This window comes from Danio aesculapii, chromosome 3 (genome assembly GCF_903798145.1).
Source record: "Danio aesculapii chromosome 3, fDanAes4.1, whole genome shotgun sequence".
In the NCBI taxonomy this organism is placed as follows: domain Eukaryota; kingdom Metazoa; phylum Chordata; class Actinopteri; order Cypriniformes; family Danionidae; genus Danio; species Danio aesculapii.
Window position 1 is genome coordinate 5,931,850 of NC_079437.1, and position 20,281 is coordinate 5,952,130.

The 20,281-nt window shown below is 37.9% G+C and overlaps 1 long non-coding RNA gene across 1 annotated transcript; it reads right to left on the reverse strand.

The window, feature by feature from the left end:
• Nucleotides 1-13,006: 13,006 nt before the first annotated feature.
• On the reverse strand, nt 13,007-19,994 carry LOC130220747 (uncharacterized). Its single transcript, XR_008836224.1, has 3 exons — nt 19,943-19,994; nt 13,196-13,247; nt 13,007-13,094 (listed from the first exon to the last, which is right to left on the reverse strand). It is a non-coding gene; the product is annotated as an uncharacterized LOC130220747 (long non-coding RNA).
• Between the last annotated feature and the right edge of the window lie 287 nt (nt 19,995-20,281).

Sequence of the window (20,281 nt, forward strand, 5' to 3'; positions counted from 1 at the left end):
GTGTGAATGCGAGAGTATATGGGTGTTTTCCAGTACTGGGTTGCGGCTGGAAGGGCATCTGCTTTTTAAAACATATGCTGGAGTACTTGGGGGTTCATTTTGCTATGGTGACCTCTGAAAGAGACTGAGCTGAAGGAAAATGAATGAATGAATGAACATTTTATATTTCAAAATGTCACGTCACCAGACAGAGAGGATCCAATTGCGAATGAATTTATTAAGGAAAAATAAACCAAGTATCAAAGGATACAAAACGGCTGGAAGCCAGAAACACTAGAAAAGTGTCCAAAACAAAGGGTACCAACTGGCCAAACAAAGTCGTCGTCTGACGATCAGAACGCAGAGAATCCTGAGAAACAACAGACAGACACAAAAACAACAACAGACTGATAACCAACAGTAACCACAGACTGAATAAATAGCCAGTGAAATCAGGATCAGCTGGTGGGTGCTGATTAAATCAGCTGACTAGATGTCACACTGTCACAAAGATAGCACGCTGTCAACACAAAAATGTAAATAGACACACACCCCTGCACACCACAACACACATGGCATGACACATAACACACAGAAAGAACACACAGACCCATAAACCGTGAAATAGGACTAAAATGTGTGGTTTGGTACTTTGGGTACCAAAGTAATGCAGATGTTAAAGTTCAATGGATAGTTTTGTCTCTGAAAGTTTGGGCAGCACTCAGGCTGATCGGACTCTATTGTTGATTAGATCTGGGTGGGTGAAACTTCAGCATCTGGACAAGATCTTGTATACGTTGTTTCCAGAGTTCACACTTAGATATGCTTAGCGTTAACAGGGGGGTTTGAGATCAGGTAGGTCTCGAGAGCTCCCCTTATAAAAGGGAGGAAAAGGAGGAGATGGGGTGGAAGAGGGGGTTCTTCTAAAACAAAGATAGAACAGTAGGGAGAAAATCTATCCATTTGTAAGTTTGGATCACTCTGATTGGATTATTACTGATTACAGATGAGCAGCCAGTCGTGCTCAATCATATCACGTGCTCCTCTCAAAATTAGTTTATGAAACTTCACTTAGATTTGTCTCCACCAATCAGTCCCCTAATAATGTATTTAAATACATGGTAAATCTACTGATTCAGACTTCTCTTACCGTACATTCACACCTAAAGCGGCGAGAGCGTTAAAGTAGCCGGAAGTCATTCATTTTCAATGAGAGCCAGCGGCGAGGAGCAGCGCGACTCGTCTTTGCCGGTGTGGGCGTCGAGGACAGTTAAAATCAAGTCAACTTTATGGTAATGAGCTGTGATGCGGTTCGACGGCAAGCAATCGGAATGAAGAAGTCCACCACTTGAGAGGAGTTCAGAGAGCACAGACCTGTGAACTTTGGTTCTGACCACAGTTGTTCCCAGGGGGTTGATGATTGCGGTCGCCAGATTTTCAATTATTTACAATGTTTTCTTACATGAACATACATTAAATAAGTCACTGGTGAGTTACTGATGTGCATCAATGTTATATATATTCATCTTTAAAAAAGCGTGAATCTCATGCGACAGGACAAAACAGTATTGATGCTTCAGGGTATTTCAGACATATGGACATACTGTATAATCAAGTGGAGCAAAGCTACACCACATGCAACTCCATCTTCCATTGTTAAATGAATTTGATAAAAACACACATTTTCACGCTAGAAAGCCTGTTTTATGTGGAAATGTAACTGATATGCTGCAACGGCTCCTTTAAATATGAGATTAATGTAGCGAATTTTGACAGCATTGTCATCAGGGCAGCCAGAGCGACCTTGGACGCTCCCACAACTTTCGGTGTGAACGCACAGTTAGACTTTTTTGTGAATCAGTAAAGAATCCTGCTTGAAGAAAACCGAGAGTCTCCTGGTCTTAGCTTTTGAGCTCACAACAACACGCTCCACTAAAAAGTTTCCTAAATATGCACAACAATAAAAATATATAGCAGATACATTCAGACAGCAGCACAATTTGTATGGTGCATAATATATGTGATGTATTTTAACATTCTTAGTTTGACAGTTAAGCGTGGCTAGACTTAACACAGTCACCTCACAAATCACAAGATGTTTTTTATCTCGTTTTCCACCTGAGTTGAATCTCTTGAACTTGCATGCGTATCTGATAGCATCTTGATGTAAAAGATAAGGGATAACCTTAAGCCTTCCATTTGTTAACATACTTTAGGCCCTGAACTCCTCTCAATGTGTTAATCCCCCAAATAACCCCGAACTCGAAAATCTGTTCATTCAGATTATTATTATTTTTATTTTTGTAGTAAAAATACATTTGAAAAAAGAAATATAGAAAAAACATATAGAAAAAAATAGCATACAATAGAATGAATTTGCAAATAAATTAAATAGTTTAGCCTATTACAAGTAATGGCTAAATATATAGAGATTGAGTCTTTAACTAATTTTATTCACTTTTTAACCTCTATAATTTAAATAAATACTCTGATTAAAGTTACTATCCCGCGAAGAGCAGTGAAATCAATCTCACATTTTCATTTTATTTTTTGGATTAACATAAAAATTAAAGAGGTGTCATTTTAAGAACGAGATGTCTATAATGACACGCATTTAATTACTGTTTCCACTATATAATAAGCATGATGACACATGGCAAAGTGCTCAGAGTCTCCAGAAGAGGGCACTAAAAACAAGTACTGAAGCATCCCTGACATAAAACCATACGCCTTATATTTGAATCTAATTAGTATCAGTTTTATTCAAATGTATTATTTTTAATTGCATAATTTATTTAAAACTCAATTAACCGGATGTATATTTTATATATTTATAACTATATCATATTGATTAAAAGTTTTTTATAAATATATTTTATATAATTTTTTATTTTACATTAATAAAATGTTTGATTATTTATTAAAAGCATAATCGTTTGACCGAAAACGTATTCGAGCAGAATGAAGAAAGTACCAGATGTATATTGTATTTGCATCACAATCTCACGGCAATTCGTAACTTTTTGATTTAGTGGCTAATTCGGACGAATTCGGACGATCTAATTCGTACAATTTAGTACGATTTGCTCATCCGCCAATGACGGTTGGGTTTAGGGGCGGGGTTCGGTGCCACGCCTCCTTTTTAAAATCGTACAATTTCGTACGACTGAACTCGTACAAATTAATACGAATTAGCCACTAAACTGACAAAACGTAAAATACTTACGTTTTCTCGTGAGATCAGACTGGTATTTGAGTATTAAACAGTGCAAATAACAGCAAGAATGAATCTAGAGATTCTTGTTTAAACTTTAAAATCTCTCACAATGCAAAGTGCATGGACCACATACATTGCTTTATCCTGCTTTTCTGTCTGTGATTAATCGTATTTAACTATCAAACTACAAGCACCACTTTTATAATTATGCAACATGCTCAAAGTTGTAAAACCTTAATTAACTTAAGCAGAAGCTGATTATAAAGCTGTTTATATGATTATAAAACTAGTCAAGCATAGCTCTTTTGGGGTTCCAAAAGCAAAAAAGGCGATATTATTTTTGTTTAGTGGGTTCTTTTTTTACAATAATAAGCGCACCGGGAGCTATTAAATGTAATTCGTACAGCAAGTCTACTTATGAGTATACTAGTAGCCTACTTATACTTATGATAAATATTTACTTTGTTAAGGAATGAGAAATTAATGTCTGCATTTAACCCATCCAAGTGCACACAATAGAAAACACGCACACATACACACATAGACACAGATCCAACCCCCAAAAACACCAACGATTATGGGGCTCGTGATTCAACAATTTACGCATAAGTCAGACTTTTTAACCAATTTAGAGTTATAATTTCTAGTGACCTAGTGTCCATAGTGCTCTAGTGTCTTAAAAGTGTACTTGCAAGAGGTCTGCTAGTGCAATCTTAGTTAACTAGTCATACCTGTCAAGCCTCCCGTTTTCCCGGGATTCTCCCGTATTTTACAGTTATATCCTGCTATCATCCCTTAAAAGTGTTTTCCCGTATTTCTCCTGATTTTCAGGCTTTGAACGGTGGCAAATAAACGTTAAAGAGCTGAGCCTCCCTATACGCAACCCATACTGCCGAACCACAAGGGGCCGCCCTTTGCTCTTAAATGTGAGTCTCTTCTGTGCTTTCGCTTTGTTTAGGCATTATAACACTTTAAAATAAATATAAAAAATGGCAGGATTCACTTTCCTTTTCATTACAGGTGCAGTCTCCCCTTCATATGCAATCCTTAAAACAGTCATATAGCTGACTGCAACACTGTCAGCTGACGCACTTCATAGTGATCAATAGACGCTGTTTTCCAAATGGATTCTGCACACGTGATTTGAAGCGGAGTGAAAGTCTGGGTTTTGGGTGCTTGTTTGAACAGACATATACACATAATTAATAATAATAATAACATCTAAAGATGTCGATGTTTTTTTTTTTCAAAGACAACTAATTTTGTTCTAAATGAGCATAAAAAGTTAGGAAAGCAACCGAAAGCTTTTATTATAACGTTATATCTGTGCATTTTTAAAGTGACACCGGGTATTTAATGTAATGAAAACAAATCTAAATAAATAAGGGATTCATTCGTTGGTCTTTAATCAGAATGTGTAAGTTATACAGTGATGAAACGGCTAGTGAGATTTGACAGCTTGATGATTTGATAGATATTTATTTCATTAGCTTTTAATTGTAATAAACTGAACTGTTTGCTAATGTATACTATTTAATTTATCTTTTGTAAATAATAATAATAAAACATATTACTGGCCATTTAACTGTTTATTTACAATGAAACAGCTCCAAATGAACATATGTAGTAATTTATGTGTCATAAAAATAATGTAAGCTTTAAATATTAATCAAACATGTAATGAATTTACACAGTCAAAGTACATTTGAAGTTGTTCCAATTTAGCACATAAAGGTACTCTAAATACCCGAGATGGATCTGGCTGCAGACTTGGTGCAGATGAAATCTGAGCTGCATCCAATGCTCTTAAATGTGCTCACCTAACCCTACATATCACAATGACGTCATTAGCTCCATTGAGTGCATTGTGTCTGAGATTGCATCTCTGAGCGATGCAGTCTCAGCTTACATCATTAAGGCTGCATCCAGACACTATTGGAATACCCTAAAATTATGCTGTAGTTGTCACACCTGCTGCAGTGCACTTATGAGGACTCTTAAAGGCACTAGCTCTTTGCATCTGTGCCTTGTTTTTGTGGTACCCTGTCGTGACAGTAGTATAATTTAATTATGATTAAAATTATATAACTAATTACATAGTAAGCATATGACAATGAACAAGTATAGGATAGGACAAGTATAGGACAAATAACTAAGACTTTTCTGTTTATGTAATTTATGAATCTTTCTGAAGGTTTCAAAATGACCTCAGCATAATATATTGGATTTCTATCTTCCATGGTAAAATAATACCTCTGTGGCATTGTCTGCTATGGGCATAACAGGAGAGAATTTCATGGCATGGCCTCCATCGTCCCCAGACCTTAACCTTATTGACAGCCTTTGGAGCATCCTCAAGCAAAGTATCTATGAGGGTTATAATCAAAACAGCAGCTCTGGGAGACTATTCTGACATCCTGCAGGGAAATTCAACCAGAAACTATCCAAAACTTACAAGTTTAATGGATGCAAGAATGGTGATCCTAAAGAAGGAGACTTTTTAACTTTCTCTATTAGGATGTTTGTGATTGAAATAGCTTTTGACTTCAATAAATATGACCTCTTAAGTCTGCAAATTCAACATGTATATGATTTTATCATTTTTTTGACCAGTTTATCTTTGTACGCATTAATGTAATGATTTACTTGCTTTTCTTATAAGGTGAAATGGTATGCTGTGAGTCGGGCTTTTACAGAGACACTTAAAACAACTGCTACACAAACATATTAGTTTATTAGAGATTAATTAAACTGAAGAGGGATTACAGAACAGGAGTGAGTCTTTTTTGTTTTTTGCATGACTCTAATAAACATGAATCTGTTTACCTTTATTAGTTTCCCTTGTAAAATGTGATTAATGATAGTATATAACTGATAAAATAATAATTATAAATGCCCCAAAATAAAACTGCTGTGACAATCACACAGTCTGTTTGGCTCCCATGCCACATTAATTAATATAAGATTATACAGCCTGATCTCACGAGAAAACGTAAGTATTTTACATTTTGACAGTTTAGTGGCTAATTCGTGCGTGAGTTCAGTCGTACGAAGTTGTATGATTTTAAAAAGGAGGCGTGGCACCTAACCCCACCCCTAAACCCAACCGTCATTGGCGGATGAGCAAATCGTACTAAATTGTACGAATTAGATTGTACAAATTCGTACGAATTAGCCACTAAATCAAAAAGTTACGAATTGCCGTGAGATTGTGATGGATTATAACATGCAGACTTGATATTAGGCATAATTCTCTAAAAGATGATGAAGACACTGATGAGAGGAACCAGCAGAGCCATCAGAGAACCACAAAGACAAGACGCCTCAGACTCCATCACTTTTTCTGCTACCCACGGATCTGTGAACAGGGCAAATAATGCCATAAATGAACTACAACGTAGAAATGACTGATGTACCATAGAAAAATAACAGTGAAACTATTTCATACTGTCATTTTAAAATGGTAATTCTCCTGCTAATATTTGTGCACTGTTGAGCAGGTTCTTAAACACTACCGGCTGTTGGAAATGGAAGTTGTACCGAATAGTATCACGGCGGGTGCTTTTGACTACACAAGTATAAATATTACTTTACTATGAGGGACTGAGCCGAATGAAAATGAATGAATGAATATTAATTTAAATTAGTTTAAATCTTGACCTGTTCTTCTTCCAGACAGCATCAGAGGACCCATGGATATGGAAGTGCTGTCGTGAAGATCCAGAGACCTGCGCTCTCTCCTCTCAGAGTTACAGCTCTACAGGAGAAGAAGAAGAGCCCAAAAGGGTCAGGTTCAGAGAGTTAGAAAACATTATCTGTGTGGTGTTTTGAGCTGAAACTTCACACACTCGCTCTAGGGACATCCGAAACTTATTTTACATCTTATTAAAATAGGCATAATAGGTTCCTTTTCAGTCTGATCTAATTCTAAATAGAGAGTCTCCAGAAGAGGGCAGCAAACACAAGTGTTGTGGCATCCCTGACATTAAAACTGATTATAAGAGACAGTTCAGCCAAAAATCAAATCACCATTTACTAGTCCTCAGGTGATTCCAACCCTTTATGGGATTTTTTGAGAACTGGTGGCCATTGACTTTCACTGTAGTAAAAAAATACTAAATCAATAGTTACCAGTTTCCAGCATTCGTAAAAATATCTGATTTTGTGCTCTGAAGAAGAAGGAAAAACCTCCAGTAGTTTTGAATAAGCTACAATGGTTGAACTGTCCATTTATTGATATTTGCCTGCCAAAAATCAAACACTTTCCATCTCCATTCCTGCATTATCAGTGTGTGTCCTCACCGGTGCGCAGTGGTCGCTGGACAGAAGGCAAAGGTGAACAGCACAGTGCAGGTAAAGCCTGCTGGAGTTTGCATTGAAGACGAACACCCTGAAGGAGAAACGGCTGGATATTGAGACGCCGTTCTGCAGCAGATCCACTTTCACTTTCAGTTTCATCTGTCGGATTGGGAAATCAATGATGATAATCAGCAAGCCAGATTTGGTAACACTTTACAATAACACTACAGGAATAATGGTGTACTAATATGTATATGGCGTCGCAGAGAGTAGCACGATCCCCGTGTTCGCATGGGTTTCCTCCGGGTGCTCCGGTTTCCCCCACAGTCCAAAAACATGCGGTACAGGTGAATTGGGTAGGCTAAATTGTCCGTAGTGTATGTGTGTGATTGCGTGTGTATGGATGTTTCCCAGTGTTGGGGAGAACTCTGTCACTGTCATTTACCTCCTGTAAGGGGTCCCTTGCATTATCCCTAGTTTCTGCTATTACAAAACATCCTGCTTTAGTCAGTCTTGCTTTCTTTGGTATCATAGTCTGAATTATATCTGTGTTTAGGGACAACAAGCTTGTTGTCTCAAGCTTCCACGAGTATTGGTAATTCCTTATTTCACTATGTTCTGCTTTAATTTAGTTATCTGAACTTGCTTGGTAGAGGTGTAAATCCATGGGATTCTGTCAAATGCACCAGCAATCTGCATCATTGATGCCAATGGTGGAAATTCACCTCTATTTTTATTGACTTTGTATGTTTTCTGTATTTATGTAAGTTTTTTTTTTTCACTTTTGGTGTGAACCAGCATTAGATGAAAAGGAATGCATGCTTAAAACAGAACAACGTTGCCAACCGCATCTGTATGCTAACTCTCATTTATATTGCATAGAAAGTGATCTTGACGGAAAGGAAGGTAGTGGCTATTCTTCCTGGGGTTCACCGAACACAACACAAAATTACATCAATACATAACAACTAGGGCTGCCAAAATTAGTGCGTTAACGCATGCTATTAATTTGAAATATTTAACTCGTTAAATAAAATTAACGCAATTACTGCAGTTGCAGTTTTTTTTATTTCCTGTTGTGGCGCATCCATAGAGGCGACCTGGGCGGCAGAATAGAGAGGGCGGTGTCCGTGAACCCCCCGGTCCTCACTTTCATCCGCAAACCGGTCACTTTCTTTTTCACTTTCGGGTTGAGGGCAGTGTGATCGCCGTTCGCCTAGAGCGCCAGTTCAGCTTGCTTCGGCCCTGCGTGTGTTTAACGTGCAAAGAAATATGGATAAGACCAAGGAAGCGCTTTTAGAAGGAAAGTTTCACTATAAAACAATTAATGTGGCATCATCAGGCTATCCAGCGTTTCCCCCAGAGTTTCATGCAATTTGGGGTGTTTCATTTTTAATCTTTAGACTTTAACTGCAGTTCAGCACTTTCATTCAGCAACATATTGATCATGCCCCGTGACAATTACTGGATGAGAATATGAAGTAAGGACTGCTGGAAGAGTGCTGTTTTAATAATCCTTTAAGGTAATCAAAAATCCCTGCTTACATGGTAGACCCTTAATCGGTATTATCTTAATCAGAGTATCGGTGTCCATGTAAATGTACTTAGTGAAAGTGCCAGATGATGTCGCAAGCTGTCAAAAACAGCGCATTCCTCTGCCTTTAAGTTGATTCCATGAGCCCTCTAATGTGTCATTAAGTTTGACGTGTTTCCCTCTAACTTTTGTAAAGCATCTGCTTCACTTTGCTGTGTCAGAATCTTTGCTTGTAAAATACAGCCATTCTTTAGAACACTTAGTTTAAGCAAATTTGATGAACGCGATCGTGCATGTTGATGAATCTGAAGAGAGTCACTCACCGGGTGTGCTGTACTGCGCGCATTGTGTGCATGTGTGTGTGCATGTGTGCATTTCCTAGCAACAAGAGCAAACACCTGACATAGCTGACGGTCTCTTTAAGGCATTCTATATGTATTCTATAGTCTTTGCGGTGTCCGTATCCCTCAAAGCTGTTTAGAATTAAATGTTTAGAGTTTTTGTGACCAAAGTCCCTGTAGGAAGTCTATAGTCTTTGGTAGGTGCCTTTGATGTACCCCTTGGCCACATTGTTCCTCGATAATGTCAATAGACTACTTTATATTAATGTTCTCAACTTTACAATGACTACAATTCTTTGTATATCAATACTTTATTATTATTAAAATTTTCAGTTTTCTTTATCTGCAATGCCTGTATTTTGGATTGTTTTTGTAGTCCACTTAGAATCCAACATGGAGTTCATTTTTGTTTGCTATTGGCATTGATTGTTTTGAAATTCAAATAGCACTTACATGCCTGTGCTTTTATTTCTGTAATAAATACGGCTTTTCTCCTTTAATCATGATAAATTACAAAAAAAAAAGTGTGATTAATTAGGTAATCTTTTTAATCAATTGACAGCCCTAATAACAACAAGACCAATAAAACATTAAAATACAAAATTCATACATCACATCCAGATCAACAATCCACTCAGTATTGTGCCACATCTCTTTCTGCTATCATGCTCTTCAGTTCATTATCAATCCATGGTGCCCTAATATTCTTCACTGTGTTTCTTCATAGGTGCATGTTTATCCACCAAAGAATAAAATAACCTTTCAAAAGCTGCTAATGCATCATCAGGATGACCTTCCTTGTAAACATCAGCCCATCATATGTTACTCATTGCAAATTAAGTCCTGACAAAATTTCCTGTATGATCTTTTATAAATAACTTTTGGTCTTCCTTTGTTTTTCTTGCAATCGCTATTTTATTATGATCACCACACCCAATAGGAACAGATACACCCTTAGAACACATTTCCACACAGTTTGTATAAATATGGTCAACACAAGTAAAAGTTCTCGTACCAAGACTATTTAAATGAATTCTTATTGGTTGATCAATAACTTGTGTTAAATGACATGCATTAATTACATTCACCACTTTAGTTTTTAGGCAACAGGCCTGAGACATCTAATTAGTATTTAAACCACCCATCAAGTAAATTTCATTTCCAGTATCACACACACATTGTCAATCTTATCACACAATTCACTTACATAACAAATTTGCACACCGTGGTCTGTAACAACAGCCAACAAGTAATCATTTGACAAATGGTAACTGTACTTGTAGCCACAGAAGCTCTACATCTACAGACATTAAGTCTTGCCTTATCTTTACTGGAATATGACTTTGAATGTATATGGCAAACCCTCCACCATGGTTATTTCTACCTTTCCTACAAATATTATAACCATTTATATTTACTACATCATCTGAAAATGCTTGATCAAGATGTGTTTGGTGTTCTTGGTGTTGTTGCTGTGGTTGGAGTACGTGACGTTGTTCCTGTTGTTGGAGTACTTGAAGTTGTTGCTGTGGTTGGTGTTCTTGGTGTTGTTGCTGTGTTTGGTGTACTTGATGCTTTTGCAGTGGTTGGAGTACTTGTTGTTGCTGTGTTTGGTGTACTTGATGTTGTTGTTTTGGTGGTGGGTGTACTTGATGTGGCTGTGGTTGAAGTACTTGATGTTGCTGTTGTTGGTGTTCTTGATGTCGCTGCTGTGGTTGGTGTACTTGTTGCTGTGGTTGGTGTAGTTGATGTTGTTGCTGTTGTTGGTGTACAAGTACAAGTTAGTATACTTGATGTAGTTACTGTGGTTTGTGTACTTGATGTAGTTGCCGTGGTTGGTGTACTTGTTGTTGGTGTGGTTGGAGTACTTGCTGTTACTGTTGTTGGTGTACTTGATGTTGTTGCTGTGTTTGATGTTCTTGATGTTGTTGCTGTGGTTGGTGTGTTTGATGTTGTTGCTGTGGTTGGTGTGTTTGATGTTGTTGCTGTGGTTGGTGTTGTTGCTGTAGTTGGTGTACTTGATGTTGTTGCGGTGTTTGGTGTTCTTGATGTTGTTGCTGTGTTTGGTGTACTTGATGTTGTTGCGGTGTTTGGTGTACTTGATGTTGTTGCGGTGTTTGGTGTTCTTGGTGTTGTTGCTGTGTTTGGTGTAAAGGATGTTGTTGCGGTGTTTGGTGTACTTGATGTTGTTGCGGTGTTTGGTGTTCTTGGTGTTGTTGCTGTGTTTGGTGTAAAGGATGTTGTTGCGGTGTTTGGTGTACTTGATGTTGTTGCGGTGTTTGGTGTACTTGATGTTGTTGCGGTGTTTGGTGTTCTTGGTGTTGTTGCTGTGTTTGGTGTAAAGGATGTTGTTGCAGTGTTTGGTGTACTTGATGTTGTTGCGGTGTTTGGTGTACTTGATGTTGTTGCGGTGTTTGGTGTTCTTGGTGTTGTTGCTGTGTTTGGTGTAAAGGATGTTGTTGCAGTGTTTGGTGTACTTGATGTTGTTGCGGTGTTTGGTGTACTTGATGTTGTTGCGGTGTTTGGTGTTCTTGGTGTTGTTGCTGTGTTTGGTGTAAAGGATGTTGTTGCGGTGTTTGGTGTACTTGATGTTGTTGCGGTGTTGGTGTTCTTGGTGTTGTTGCTGTGTTTGGTGTAAAGGATGTTGTTGCGGTGTTTGGTGTACTTGATGTTGTTGCGGTGTTTGGTGTACTTGATGTTGTTGCGGTGTTTGGTGTTCTTGGTGTTGTTGCTGTGTTTGGTGTAAAGGATGTTGTTGCGGTGTTTGGTGTACTTGATGTTGTTGCGGTGTTTGGTGTACTTGATGTTGTTGCGGTGTTTGGTGTACTTGATGTTGTTGCGGTGTTTGGTGTTCTTGGTGTTGTTGCTGTGTTTGGTGTAAAGGATGTTGTTGCTGTGTTTGGTGTACTTGATGTTGTTGCTGTGTTTGGTGTAGATGATGTTGTTGCTGTGTTTGGTGTACTTAATGTTGTTGCTGTGTTTGGTGTACTTGATGTTGTTGCTGTGTTTGGTGTTCTTGGTGTTGTTGCTGTGTTTGGTGTACTTGATGTTGTTGCTGTGTTTGGTGTACAAGTACAAGTTAGTATACTTGATGTAGTTGCTGTGGTTTGTGTATTTGTTGTTGGTGTACTTGTTGTTGCTGTGGTTGGTGTCATTGATGTTGTTGCTGTGTTTGGTGTACTTGATGTTGTTGCTGTGTTTGGTGTACTTGATGTTGTTGCTGTGTTTGGTGTAAATGATGCTGTTGCTGTGTTTGGTGTTCTTGATGTTGTTGCTGTGTTTGGTGTACTTGATGTTGTTGCTGAGGTTGGTGTGCTTGATGTTGTTGCTGTGCTTGGTGTTCTTGGTGTAGTTGCTGTGGTTGGTGTTCTTGGTGTTGTTGCTGTGGTTGGTGTACTTGATGTTGTTGCTGGGGTTGGTGTGCTTGATGTTGTTGCTGTGGTTGGTATACTTGATGTAGTTGCTGTGGTTGGTGTACTTGATGTAGTTGCTGTGGTTGGTGTTCTTGGTGTTGTTGCTGTGGTTGGTATACTTGACGTTGTTGCTGTGGTTGGTGTTCTTGCTGTTGTTGCTGAGGTTGGAGTACTTGATGTTGTTGCTGTGGTTGGTGTACTTGATGTTGTTGCTGTGATTGGTGTACTTGCTGTTGTTGCTGAGGTTGGAGTACTTGATGTTGTTGCTGTGTTGGGTGTACTTGATGTTGTTGCGGTGATTGGTGCAGCATCTGATAAAATAATGTCAAACAACAGGCGATATTTGTGTGGTTATATTGATATTGTATTATTGATTCTGATGCGCATGGTAAAATGATTATAATTCACTCACCACTGACCGCCAGCAGTGACACACACAGCAGGATCAGAAACCTCATTGTGACCTGAAGACAGTGTAAATAGACATGAACATCTTTGTTGTTTTGCTTGATTTTACTGTTTGTTTGTGGAGCACGTTTGCAAACACTTCTTCAGTTTTACCATTTAGAGATGTTAATATAATGTTTTACATAGTGCTGGGTATGTTACTTTTAAAAAACATTTGAAACATTTTTTACATTTGTAGTTAAATAACTTAATTAAATGTATTTTGATTACTCAATAAGGTTCTTAGTTAATTGACTCAAAAAATTCCTTTACATAACACAGACAAAAAATACTTTTAATTCTTTAAATTTAAGGTCGCCATAAATTGAAGATTAAGGTTGTCCTTTTTTTCCCTATCGTGATGCAAATACGATTGAAATGGTTTCAGAAGTGAGGAGTGATTTTATTCTTTGGTAATCAATGGGATAGTTGAAAGATGGACATTGCTAAAAAAGAGAATTCAATTTAATTGATCTTTATTTTTATAGCGCTTTTACAATGTAGATTGTGTCAAAGCAGCTTCACATAGAAGTTCTAGTAAACTGAAACTGTGTCAGTCCAGTGTTCAGACTTGAAGTTCAGTTCAGTGTGGTTTAATTTTCACTGCTGAAAGTTCAAACACTGAAGAGCAAATCCATCCATGCGCAGCTCCACAAGTCCTAAACCAAGCAAGCCAGTGGTGACAGTGGAGGAACAAACTTCACCAATTGACGAAAGTGAAGGAAAGAAATGTCGAGAGAAACCAGCCTCAGTTGGACACAACCATTACTTCTCTGGCCAAACTTCTTGTGCAGAAAAAAGCGAAGAAGATTTGAATGCCAGTTTGTACAATTTCTGCCCTGAAAATCTGTGCGAGCGCAGACTGATAGGTAGGGCCAGACGGAATCTGCGGGCATTTTTTGCTATTTCTGCACACAATTTTGTTAAAATTCTGTGGATTTCTGCGGAATGATTTTGGGAGTATCATAACTAAAACTTTAATATATGAACTAAAAAATATTATCTTTTTAACTTTTATTTAATGTTTACAATGCAAATCCAATTAGATCCACTTTATTTCATAAATAAAGCAAGTCTCTGATATAATATATCTACTAAAAGACAAAAAAATACTACTTTACACACTGTATTGTAAATAAATCATATGAAGATTTTCATGTTAGTCAACAATATTACTGAAATTAATAAAAAAACTGAATATATATATAAATTTACACACATTTACTGAAGTAAATAAACAGAATCAATGATGGGCTAAAAATCTGTGGAATTCTGCACGCACAGATTCCGTGTGAGCCTGCTTAACGGTCACCTAATCTGCTCCTGAATCACTAACTTCATTGTGCAGGAGATTGGTTGCTGTCGCCTCAGTAGCCAATGAGCTTGTTTCTCGTTAGTTTAAATGTTCTGCATCATTCTATGCTGTTAAGCTGCAGTGCGGTTTTGGAGACCCTCTTCCACCCCAGCTCCCCCTGTGTTTAGATCTGCTACAGCGGTTACCTATATTATGTTTGCAGCAGCAGCTCTTTAAATTTCGGATGGTATGTCTGTGTATATACTGTCAGTAACAGGTCTCGGTACTTGCTCTGCCATGATAATCAAAGCAGCAGCATATTCATTACCAAGTGACATGGTGGTTCGGTGGTTAGCACTGTGACCTCACAGCAAGAAGGTCGCTGGTTCGGTTGTCATTTCTGTGTGGACTTTGCATGTTCTCCCCGTGTTGGCGTGGGTTTTCTCTGGGTGCTCCGGTTTCCCCCACAGTCCAAACACATGCTATAGGGAGATTGATGAACTAAATTGGCCGTAGTGTATGATTGTGTGTGTGTGTGTAAGAGAGAGAGTATATAAGTGTTTCCCAGTACTGGGTTGCGGATGGAAGGGCATCCGCTGTGTAAAACATATGCTGGAAAAATTGGCAGTTCATTCCACTGTGGCAACACAGGGCTCGAAATTAACCATTTTGCTTGGTAGCACTGGTGCTCCTAACTTCAAAAATGTAGGCGCACCAGCCAAAATTTTGTCGCACCCACCAACAATTATGAGCACAGTTACTACACGTTTTATATGAAGAGATTTACTGCATTTGAATTCAACACTGATCAAAACTAATAAACAAAGATTGCATGCGACCCAATTTAGATTTTTTTGCTCATATGTGACACAGATCGGATCTGTTCTATGACCAGATCGTACCCATAAATTCCTCTGAATGGTGGAGAACATCATATATAAACCAGGCGCAAGCTACGATTACGGCCCTTTCCCTCCTCCTCTGCCTCAGTCATTTTAAAGTTGGGCAAACTTCGCATATTTTGCAGAGCTAAAAGCAAGACAATTTCTTCCATCGTGGCCAGTGTGGCACATATGCTAAAACCTGCCTTTACGCATGCGCTGCGTCGTAAATTGTATAGCAAGTGTAAACACGGGAATTGGATATGGGTCACAAATAAAAGAACAAAGATGCATTCTGCGTGAATGTGTTCGCATATGCGGTGAAAATTTTACAGTAAAAACTGGTCGCACGTCAACAATGTATGTACTCGGACAAATGCTCCCAAATACAGTTGAGGTCAGAATTATTAGCCCCCCTTTGAATTTTTTTTCTTATTTAAATATTTCCCAAATTATGTTTAGCAGAGCAAGGAAATTTCCACAGTATGTCTGATAATATTTTTTCTTTTGGAGAAAGTCTTATTTGTTTTATTTCAGCTAAAATAAAAGCAGTTTTAATTTTTTAAACACCATTTTAAGGACAAAATTATTAGCCTCTTTAACTTTATTTTTTTTTTCTGACAAACCATCATTATATAATAATTTGCCTAATTACCCTAACCTGCCTAGTTAACCTAATTAACCTAGTTAAGCCTTTAAATGTCACTTTAAGCTGTATAGAAATGTCTTGAAGAATATCTAGTCTAATATTATTTACTGTCATCATGACAAAGAGAAAATAAATCTGTTATTAGAGATGAGTTATTAAAACTATCATATTTAGGAATGTGTTGAAGAAATCTGCTCTCCGTTAAACGGAAATTGGGGGAAAAAATAAACAGGAGGGCTAATAGTTCAGGGCGGCTAATAATTCTGACTTTGACTGTATATTTCAAGGTTGCATGGATAACATTTTGGGCGCATATGCAACCAAAACGGTTGCAATTTCGAGCCCTGCAGCCTCTGATAAATAAGGGACTATATAAGCCAAAGGAAAATGAATGACTACAGAGTAATTGACCAATTGATTAAAACACATTTACTGTCACCCTACAACTTGTGGGAACATTTAGGGTTACATTTTAACCACAATATTGTAGTCTAGACATAAAGCAACCATGACGAACTATATGTGATTTGAAAGCTTAAATTTTCTAGGTTCCAAATCTTATCATTAATTTGTATGACGTATAGTCATCAGAGTCATAAAGCATTACTTTGCTACAGCAATTCACATGTAAAAATATGTTAGTACTTTTTTAAAGTAAAGTTAGAACATGTGTTATGTTTATGTAGAAAATGTGTTTTTGTTTATACTAATGCTCTTGGCTGATGTGATTGTCTGTAAAACTTAATCTACAGGAGCCTCATGTACGAAGACTTGCGTTGAATTCATACTAAAACAGACAAAGCTATAAATGTGTAAAAAATCAGATGTATGAAACGGGGAATCCCACGCATATTCTCTGTGTACATCCGAATTAACGTGAAACTGAGCGCACGTGCGCGAGCGCAAAACCCCTCCCTGCCTCCTCCCCCGTATAAATATGCTAATGAGTCTACTTTAGCAAAACCAAATGAAAAAGCAATGACAAAAGCAAGCAAGAAGAGAAACTTCACAGAATGTGAATTGGAGGTGCTCATATCGGAGGTAGACTGGAGAAAGACTGTGTTATTAGCAAGTTTGTCCTCTGGAATTAATAACAAAAGAAAGAAAATAGAGTGGGAGAGTTTAGCTGACGCGGTTAGCGCAGTGGGGTCTGAACATCGCACTGTGAGTGAATTAAATAAGAAATGGTCTGATGTAAAGGTGTAAACTTTTGTAGTGTCTATTTAGGCTAAATGCAAATAGCGCACCTCATTGGAATAAGCTAGTTGAGTGTTTCCAGCCCATCACCATTTGATTGACAGAGACAACAGAACTAAAGAAAGCGGTAAACATCAGTGTGAGTGGCGTAGCTCAGTAAAGCGCATGGCGACATGTTTTGACATGATTGATTATGAACCCGGTTCGAATCTAGCGTCTGATGAACTCATTATTTATTTCCCCACTACATATCAGATTTTGCCTACTCTTCATCACGAGGAAGACAAGTCGGAATCATTAATAAGTGTGCGTATTATGTTAAGCGCATTTGAGCATCACACATTATCTGTACATTTATTGAATGGAAATGTTTCTGATTCACGTATGCAAATTCATCTTCAGATTGCACCTTTATAACGATGTGCGTGCAGTCGATCGCTCCGATTACATTGGGAAAACCGGCGATCTCTGCAAGTTGCGCTTTAATGTTTGGCTGGTCAACTGCATGGTATGGAAACCTTATATACCTGCTGGACATGCGGATGATCCCGTCACATACAGCTGCCATTGCACGGCTCAAAGATACTTTGTAGTGTGCAATTTAACACAATTGCCTCTAGGAGTCGCCAATGGAAATAAAACAAACACACACAAGAAATGCGTGAAATATGGCGTACGCAAAGTTTTTGTGCGTACGCAGCGTTAAATGAGGCCCCTGGTGATTCTCTAAAGGGCAGGTGAGATTTTCCAGAGTTTAATCCTAAAAATGATGATGTGTGTTTGCTAATTATTTGTTTCATTTAGTTTTTTATTTATTGTGATTTTTTTAATGTTATTTTAGTTACCAAAGATGCTTTATCACCAATAGTTTTACATTTACATTTCATCATTTAGCAGACGCCAAAGCGTCCAAAGCGACTTACAAATGAGGACAAGAATGCAATTTACACAACTATAAGAGCAGCAGTGAGTAAGTGCTATAGACAAGTTTCAGGTGTGTAAAGTCTAAGAAGCAAAGCATTAGTAATGTAATTTTTTTTTTTTGAGAGAGAGAGAGAGTACAGTTAGTGGTATAGCCAGAGAGGCAGTTGCAGATTAGGAGTGAAAGTGGAGACTAAATAGTTGAGTTTTTAGTCGTTTCTTAAAGACAGCAAGTGACTCTGCTGTTCTGATGTAGTTAGGGAGTTCATTCCACCAACTGGGCAGATTGAATGTGAGAGTTCGGGAAAGTGATTTCTCCCCTCTTAGGGATGGAACAACGAGGCGACGTTCATTCACAGAACGCAAGTTTCTGGAGGGCACATATATCTGCAGACGTGAGAGCAGATAAGGAGGAGCAAAGCCAGAGGACGCTTTGTAAGCAAACATCAGAGCTTTGAATTTGATGCGGGCAGCAACTGGCAGCCAGTGCAAACGGGTGAGTAGCGGAGTGACATGTGCTCTTTTGGGTTCATCAAAGACCACTCGTGCTGCTGCGTTCTGAAGCAGCTGAAGAGGTTTGATAGAATTAGCTGGTAGCCCGGCTAGCAGAGAGTTGCAATAGTCCAGTTTGGAGAGAACAAGAGCTTGAACAATGAGTTGAGCTGCATGTTCAGATAGGAAGGGTCTGACCTTTCTGATGTTGTAGAGTGTGAATTTGCAAGATCGAGCAGTTCTAGAAATGTGCTCAGAGAAGTTCAGTTGGTCATCAATCGTTACTCCAAGGCTTTTTACTATTTTGGATGCAGTGATGGTTGCCCCGTCCATCTGGATTGAAAAGTTATGGTGTAGAGTCGGGTTGGCAGAAACTTCATTTGATTTAGTTTTTGTTTACTAAAATAACCTTGGTTGGGGCTAGTGTTCTTTTTGGTTTCAGTTTTAGTTTTAGTCTAGTCTTTGTGTAAAGCTGATGCTTTAGTTTCATTTAATCACATCCAAAGTCTTTCTAGTCTAGTCAGGTTTGAGTTAACTAAAAGTCTGAGCATTTAGCCTTATTTTAGTCAGATTCATCCATGACTATTTTCATCTAGTTTTAGTCAACGAAAACTGACATTTTAGTCTAGTTTTAGTCAATGAAAATTGTATTTTAGATTGTTTTTAGTAATGCAATCCTATTTAACCCAGTCAGTATAATATAAGTATCTAGCAGTAAAGACAAAACCAACATTTTCTTTTAGACATACCCACTTCATCATATTATATCATTATCCTATAGACTCATTAACACATATATTCCAGGCGATGATTTGAATTTACATTCATTTGACCAACCAAACATGTTAGAAGTACGCACACATACATTTTAATGAAATAAATATAAATGAAATATTATAGCATCTTACATAAATTATAGCATCACATATCAAGAAACAGTGCAACCTCACTGCAAAACCATAATAATGCAACTAAATGAAACAAAATCTTAGAACAAATTAGCATATTGTTTATTTTGTAAACCACATATAGTGTTGTTTTTATTCAACAATACTGCATTAAAAATTTAGTTATAGTCATCGTCAAATAACCAGCATTTTTATCGTGTCTCATCTTATTTTCATCATGTGATAAAGGTTCATTAGCGAACATATTCAGTTATAGTTTTTACTGACGAATGCTCTAGTTGGAGCTAATGTTCATAAGAACAGTGGCCTCCAAGTCTGATCTAAGGCAATAACATAAAGCGGGACTGGAGCCCAAGAGAACTGGATTTACCTGTGGTCTGATGCTGCTGCGGAGCAAACCTGTGTCTTGAACGAAGTTGAACACAGAGATGTGAACTGAAAGTCTCAGCAGCCTTTATATATGTTTGGGTGGAGGCACACTGGAACAGCAAGTAATCTTTACATATCTTAAACCAGTTTGTCCATTTCAGATTTTCACTAAAAGTGAAACTTTGCACAATGACTGTAGTACGAAGCACAAAGAAGGTAATGTACTCTAAAATTTCACTAAATTACGCAAACTTGTTCATTTTCTGTCAATTTAACTCAAAGGGCTCCTATTTGACCCCTTTTTCAAGATGTAAGATGAGCCTTTGGTGTCTCCAGAATA